Below are 6,357 nucleotides of genomic sequence, written 5' to 3'. Positions count from 1 at the left end.
TAACCACTACGCTACCAGATGCTTGGGAACCGAATAATCTGAGGAAGAAACCTGAGGGAAGGTTTTCTCCCAAGAGCGGAATAGCCTCAGGCACAGGAATTCACCCTGATCAGAGTCAACAGCAAACCAGGGCCTCTTTTCAGAGTCATGGAAAGTAAGAAGTAGCAGATCTCGCAGTTCAATTCTAGAATCTTGGACCTAGAAACCAGCTGTGTCCAAATGCCTGAGAAGGTAACAGAATTATATTGTTGTTATTAAGTGCCGCTGAGTCAGTTCGACCCATAATGACGCTGTTTCCAAGGAGCAGCTGGTGAGCTTGAACCGCCAACCTGTGGTTCAAAGCAACTTTGCTGTCCAGCACATTAGCCCACATTGCCACACCAGGACTTCTGGGGAGTTATGTTGTTGTTGTCGAGTTTGTTCTGACCCACAGCAACCCTGTACAGGGTTTCCAAGGCTGTAAATCTTTATGGGAGCAGAAAGCCTCATCTTTTTCTCCTGCAGAGCAGCTGGTAGTTTCGAACTGCTAACCTTGCGGTTCACAGCCCAATTCATAATGACTACGCTACCAGAGCTCTATCTGGGAAGTTATAGAAGGGACTATATAGAAAGACCGGAAGCACAGTGGCTGTATGCAATAATCACTGGACTGCAAACCAGAAGGCCCATGGTTTGAGCCCACCAGCTGCTCTGTAGGAGAAACATGAGGTTTTCTGCTTCCATGAAGATTAAAGTCTTTGAAACTCAGGGATGCTATTAGTTGGGAACTGACTCAATTGCACTTAACAACAACATATGGAAAGAGCAGTATTCCAAAGATAGAGAGGAAAAGAAGTGTATTTGAAGTTCAGCAGTCACAGTGAGGAACTTCTCCCTCCCAAACACCCTTTCAATCCCCTTTCCCTTTCTATGATTCTTCCACTAAACACTGATTTGGTTTTCTCTATGAGTCAGGTTCCTGGTATTGCGCTGTAGGATCAGCCCTGGACTGTGAACCACCAGGCCGGCAGTGCAAATTCAGTAGCCACTCCTTGGAAATTCTATGCAGGGTTGCTATGAGTCAGAGCCAACTCGACAGCACTTAACAACAACATGAGTCAGGCATCTCTCTAGGAGCTTCCAAGCAAACACCACCACCATCGTGATTCTTATTTTGGAATACCTTGAATACCTCTGTGTCTCGAATGAATTATAGAAAATCATTTCCCCTTCATTCATATAATTCTACAACAATAACTCTGAAAGGGGCCATGAGAACTGATAAATGCCTCCTGCCTCCAAGAAAAGAACTGGAAATGGAGACTGGATGGGTAGCAACTTGCTTTCTATCTCAAAACATGCTTATTTTCTGATTCCCATTCGAATGTCAGCTCTAGCAGGGCAGAGACTTGGTCTCTTATTCATTATTGTATTCCTAGCTGTACCTTAAACAGTGTCTGGCACATAGTAAGTTCTCAATATATACTTGTTGAATGAATGAATAAGCTAAGCAGCACTTAGTCCCAGATGCTACATCCTAAATCCCTGGCCAACGATCTCTCTTCAACTGTGGGTCAACAGAAAATGTCAGTGTTTTCCATAAGTACTTACAAAAAATTAAGAAGGGAAAAAATCCTAAAAGGGGATTCAGTGGCAGGGATACTTTTTGAAAACACATGTAATCATGTTGGGAGTCTAGAGGAGCTGAGCCTTGTGGAGCAAGCTTTGAGCTGTGATTCTTTGATCCAGTTCTCCCAGAGCCACCAGAGACAGTTGCTCTCACCTAGCTACTGGCCTATTCTCAGGGTAAAAGATTCTCCAGGGCAGGTTTCCCACTTACTCTTGCCCCTAATTCTCTCAAATCATATCCCTCCACCCAAAACTCAGCCAGTCATTCAGCAAGTCTTAAGGCCTGTTACCTGTCCATGGTGTGTTCTGGGCTCTGAGCAAATTTATAGAAGCAAGAATCTCAGCTTTTGACCCCAAGGAGTTTACAGACTATCTGTGCTTCTGAAACAAGGACAGTAAAGGCTGCAATAGTGATTTTAGTGCACACCATTTAAATAACAGCATAAGGCCAGGCGGTCAGAGACCCTCGTGAGGGGAAATGGCAGCGAGGGTCTAAGGGTTGAAAGGAGAGAGAATAATGTGGGCCCAGTGTCTGGCCTGCTCAGGATCCCTTCCCTTTTCTTCTGGTTGCAATGCCTTGATACTCCCTTAGGAAATCTTCCCAACCCATTGCAAGCCGTGGCCAAAGGGTATGTGTGATTGAGTGACTCAAACTGGGCTATTCACACTGTTTTTCAGTAATTTTAATCTTGGAGCACTGGAATTTAAAGGTAGTAAATCTGAGCTGATGAAGGCTCCCTAAAGGGACTTTTCATTAACTCCTGCAACTTGGACTCCTCAGTACTCTGATTCTACTTCTTACAGGGACCTGCCAGTTCAGATTTCATCAATTCCATGAGCTTTCCCCATATCATTCCAAAAAAAAAAAAAAATTTTTTTTTTTTCTAACAGATCAGTTTCTTGTGCTGGCAACTCAAGAACCATGCCTGTCACAAAAGAGCTTCTGGGAAATGTAGGAGGTGAGCTGACATGTGAATAGCTCAAAAAAAATGCAGAGCTTTTTCTAGGTAATGAGAACTCATCAGTAAATCTTTTCATATGAATTCTGCTTGGCCTGGCTCAAGAAGAGGCCTCATGAGAGGAGGTGTGAAAAATAAGGTGGGAGTTGTCTGGTAGGACCAGAGTGGGAAAGTCCTAGCCCACCTGAGTTGGTAGTAGGGACTTCCTCCTTGAACAGAGCTTCTCCAGAATGTTGCTGAAAATATTGCAGTAGTCAGTGAAAGCCACAGATGGAGTGAGAACCAGCTAATAGAGACAGGGCAGGGAAGCATTAAACTTCAGGGGTAGGCCAACAAAATGGGTTGTGCTGGGAAATAGCCTCTATTTAATGTGTTGAGGCAGCAAAAGAATTGGGAACCATTATTGGAGTTCCATAAGAGCTATAGAGGAGAGGAGACTATGAGGATGTAGTGATTGTTTACAAGGAATGGGATGGATCCTTGAGTCAGTCACGGTTTGAATCCTGGCTCCATCATTGATTTTGTGCGATTGATGTGCTTACCCATAAAATGGTCCCTACCTCAATTTAATATTGTTGTTGTTGTTGTTAAATGCTATCAAGTTGGTTATGACTCATAGCGACCCTGTGTATGGTTTCCAAGGAGCAGCTGGTGAGTTTGAACCACCAACCTTGTGGTCCAAATGACCTTGCTGTCTCGTACTTATCTTATAGTGTGACACAGTTTAATATGGTGTTGTTGTTTCTAGGTGCCATCGAGTCGGTATCGACTCATAGTGACCCTATGTACAACAGACCAAAACACTGCCCAGTTCTGCACCAACCTCACAATCATTGCTACGTTTGAGCCCATTGCTGCTGCCACTGTGCCAATCCATCTTGTTGGGAGCTTTTCTTTTTTTGTCTGAACCTCTGCTTTACCAAACATGATGTCCTTCTCTAGGGACTGGTCCCTCCTAACAATATGTCCACAGTATGAGATTCAAAGTCTGGCCATCCTGGCTTACAAGGAGCATTCTGGCTGTACTCATCCAACACAGATCTGTTTATTCCTTTGGCAGTCTGTGGTACTTTTAATATTCTTTTCCACCACCATAACTCAAATGTATGAATTCTTCTACAGTCTTCCTTATTTACTGTCCAACTTTCACATACATATGAGCTTATTAAAAATACCATGGCATACCTTAGTCCTCAAAATGACAATTAAATATGTTGTTGTTGTTAAAGTACCAGCGAGTCAGTTCCTACTCATAGGGACCCTGTATAGGATTTCTGAGGAGTGACTGGTGAGCTTGAACCGCTGACCTTGCCGTTCAAATGGTTTTGCAGTCTGGCACATTAACCCACAGCGCCACACCAGGACTCCGACAACAATTTAATATAATGACTGGCAAACAGCAAGTACTCCATAAACAATGGCTGTTGTTGTTGTTTTTATTCTGACTCATAGTGACACCGTGTAGGGCTTTGGAGGTTTTAAATTTTTGTGGGAGCAGAAAACCTCATCTTTCTCCTGAGGGGCAGCTTGTGAGCTCAAACCTCTGACTTCGTCGTAGTTTGCAATCCAGTGTTTATTGTATGGAGCCACCATGCTCCCTAATGATAACTAGTGTTATTATTTTTATCAATAAAATTTGATAAAAATCAAAATAGTTGATTACCAATTATCATTGCCATGTAAACTCAGGTTGAAAGCCATAGCCCATCCTTGTATGCACAGTCACCCACCCACAAAACATACAGTTATATATCAGAAATGCCCTGGGACCCAAACTGATAAACTTAAACATAATTAATGAGATATCATAAAAGCAAAGATCCAGCAAGTATAAACTTCTACCATTAGATTAAAAAGTAAACAGTGATCTAAAACCCAGAGCTATTGGGTAGTCAAGCATCCAACTGACTGGAAAAGTTAGAACCATGACCAAGGAACAAACACTTCCTATTCTGATAGGACCCCATGAAGAACCCAGAGAGCCTAGGATATTGAGTCTGGAAATGCATTATGAAAATAACTTCATTTATCAGGAATATGGATGGAGTAAGGATACAGTGCAGGCCTGGGAATGAGAAATCCTGGGCCTATGTAGGGTCTTCTTTCAGGTTGCTGTTTTTAATTTGATCCCATAGTAATAGCCCTTCCAAAAAGCACCACGGTCGAGGCAAACATTCTTTATTAATTAAGCTATTGTTTGGTGTGCAGAAGGTTTCAGGGTTTTTTTTGTTTGTTTGTTTTTATTAAAGGTTTAATGATTACTTGAGGGCATCAGATTCATAAAATTCATCCAGTCTCAATGACTCCAGATTATCTGGATTCCATGGGAATTTGAAATTCTTTTCCGTGTTTCCCCCATTTTGCTCAAGATTCTTCTGTGGAATCTTCTATGAAAACATTCAGTAATGGTAGCTGGGTACCAGGGACAAATAATCTTAAACTCATTTTAGAAATGAGAATATGAAATCTCAGTGAGGTATAGTGAATTGTCTAAAATCATGGAACTCAGAAGTGACTAATCTGCCCCACATCCACCTCATTTGCCTCAAGTCCAAGGTGTTCTCTTTGATGTTCGGTTGCATCCTAGACAGACTCGTTATTCCTGGTTATAAGAGGGGTCTTCTGGCCTCAGGACCTGAGGAGCACTCCTTTCCAAGTAGGGGGGAAGCCTTGGAAAGAACCTCAGACTGTGTTTTATATCATCCTATGAAATATTTGGATTATATCAGTGAATAAAACACAAAGGTCCCCATTCCTGTAGAATTTATATTTCAATGGGAGAATGACAATAAACATAACAAATAAGTAGATTACATAGTAAATTCAAAGGCTATATATGGGCTATAAAAAAGAAAGAAATAGTAGAGTGGAGAATGGATATCAGAAATGTTGAGATGGTAAGAGTGTTGCAGTTGGAAATGGCGTACTCAGGAATGATCTCACTATGAAAATACAACGTGAGCAAAGACTTGAAGAAACTGAGGAACCGGGCTGTGGAACTGTCTGGACAAAGAAGATTCCAAACAAACAGGAGAGCCTGTGCAAAGTCCCTGAGACAAAAGCATCCCTGATATGTGCAATGAACTGCCAAGAGGCTAGGATGCCTGTAGCAGAGTGAGCAAGGGATTAGATAGATGGATCTTGTAGGGCTGTGAGGGCTACTGTGAGAACTTTGACTTTTATTCAATGAAATAATAAGCCATTAAAGGAAGGCTTCCTGAACAAAAAAATGACGTGATCTGAGTCATGCTTTAAAAAGATCACTTCAGCTGCTATATTCAGAATACACTTTAGAGGAACAAGAGTGGGAGCAAAGAGACCTAAAGATGAGGCCGTGAAGATTGGCAGTCTCAGAAATTCTACATAGGGTTGCTATGAGTCAGAATTGACTTGATGGCAGTGGCTTTGGGTTTTTTGGTTTAGTAGCAAACTAAACAAACAAGAAGTAAGGCACCATCAGATTCTAGAGTTGAAGATAGAGACAGAATCTATAGATGGATTGCTTGAATATGGGATGAGAGAAACAAAAGGAATAGGGATGATACTAAAGTCTGAAACTGCAAGACTGAAGTTGACATCATCTGAGATAGACAAAGTTGTGGGTGGAGCAGGTTTATTATAGGTGAAAGTAAAATGTTAGAAGTGTAGTTTTTTGTTTTTCATTTAATGTTTTATTGTGAATTATGTGATAGATTACATGGGAAAACATTAGCTTTACATTCATCCTGTTGTGTATTGTTTCATTGCCATGGATACAATCCCCTCCGTGCATCATCAACCAACCAAGGGG

Source organism: Chrysochloris asiatica, unplaced genomic scaffold (genome assembly GCF_000296735.1).
Source record: "Chrysochloris asiatica unplaced genomic scaffold, ChrAsi1.0 scaffold00127, whole genome shotgun sequence".
In the NCBI taxonomy this organism is placed as follows: Eukaryota; Metazoa; Chordata; class Mammalia; order Afrosoricida; family Chrysochloridae; genus Chrysochloris; species Chrysochloris asiatica.
This window is presented reverse-complemented; position numbering follows the sequence as displayed.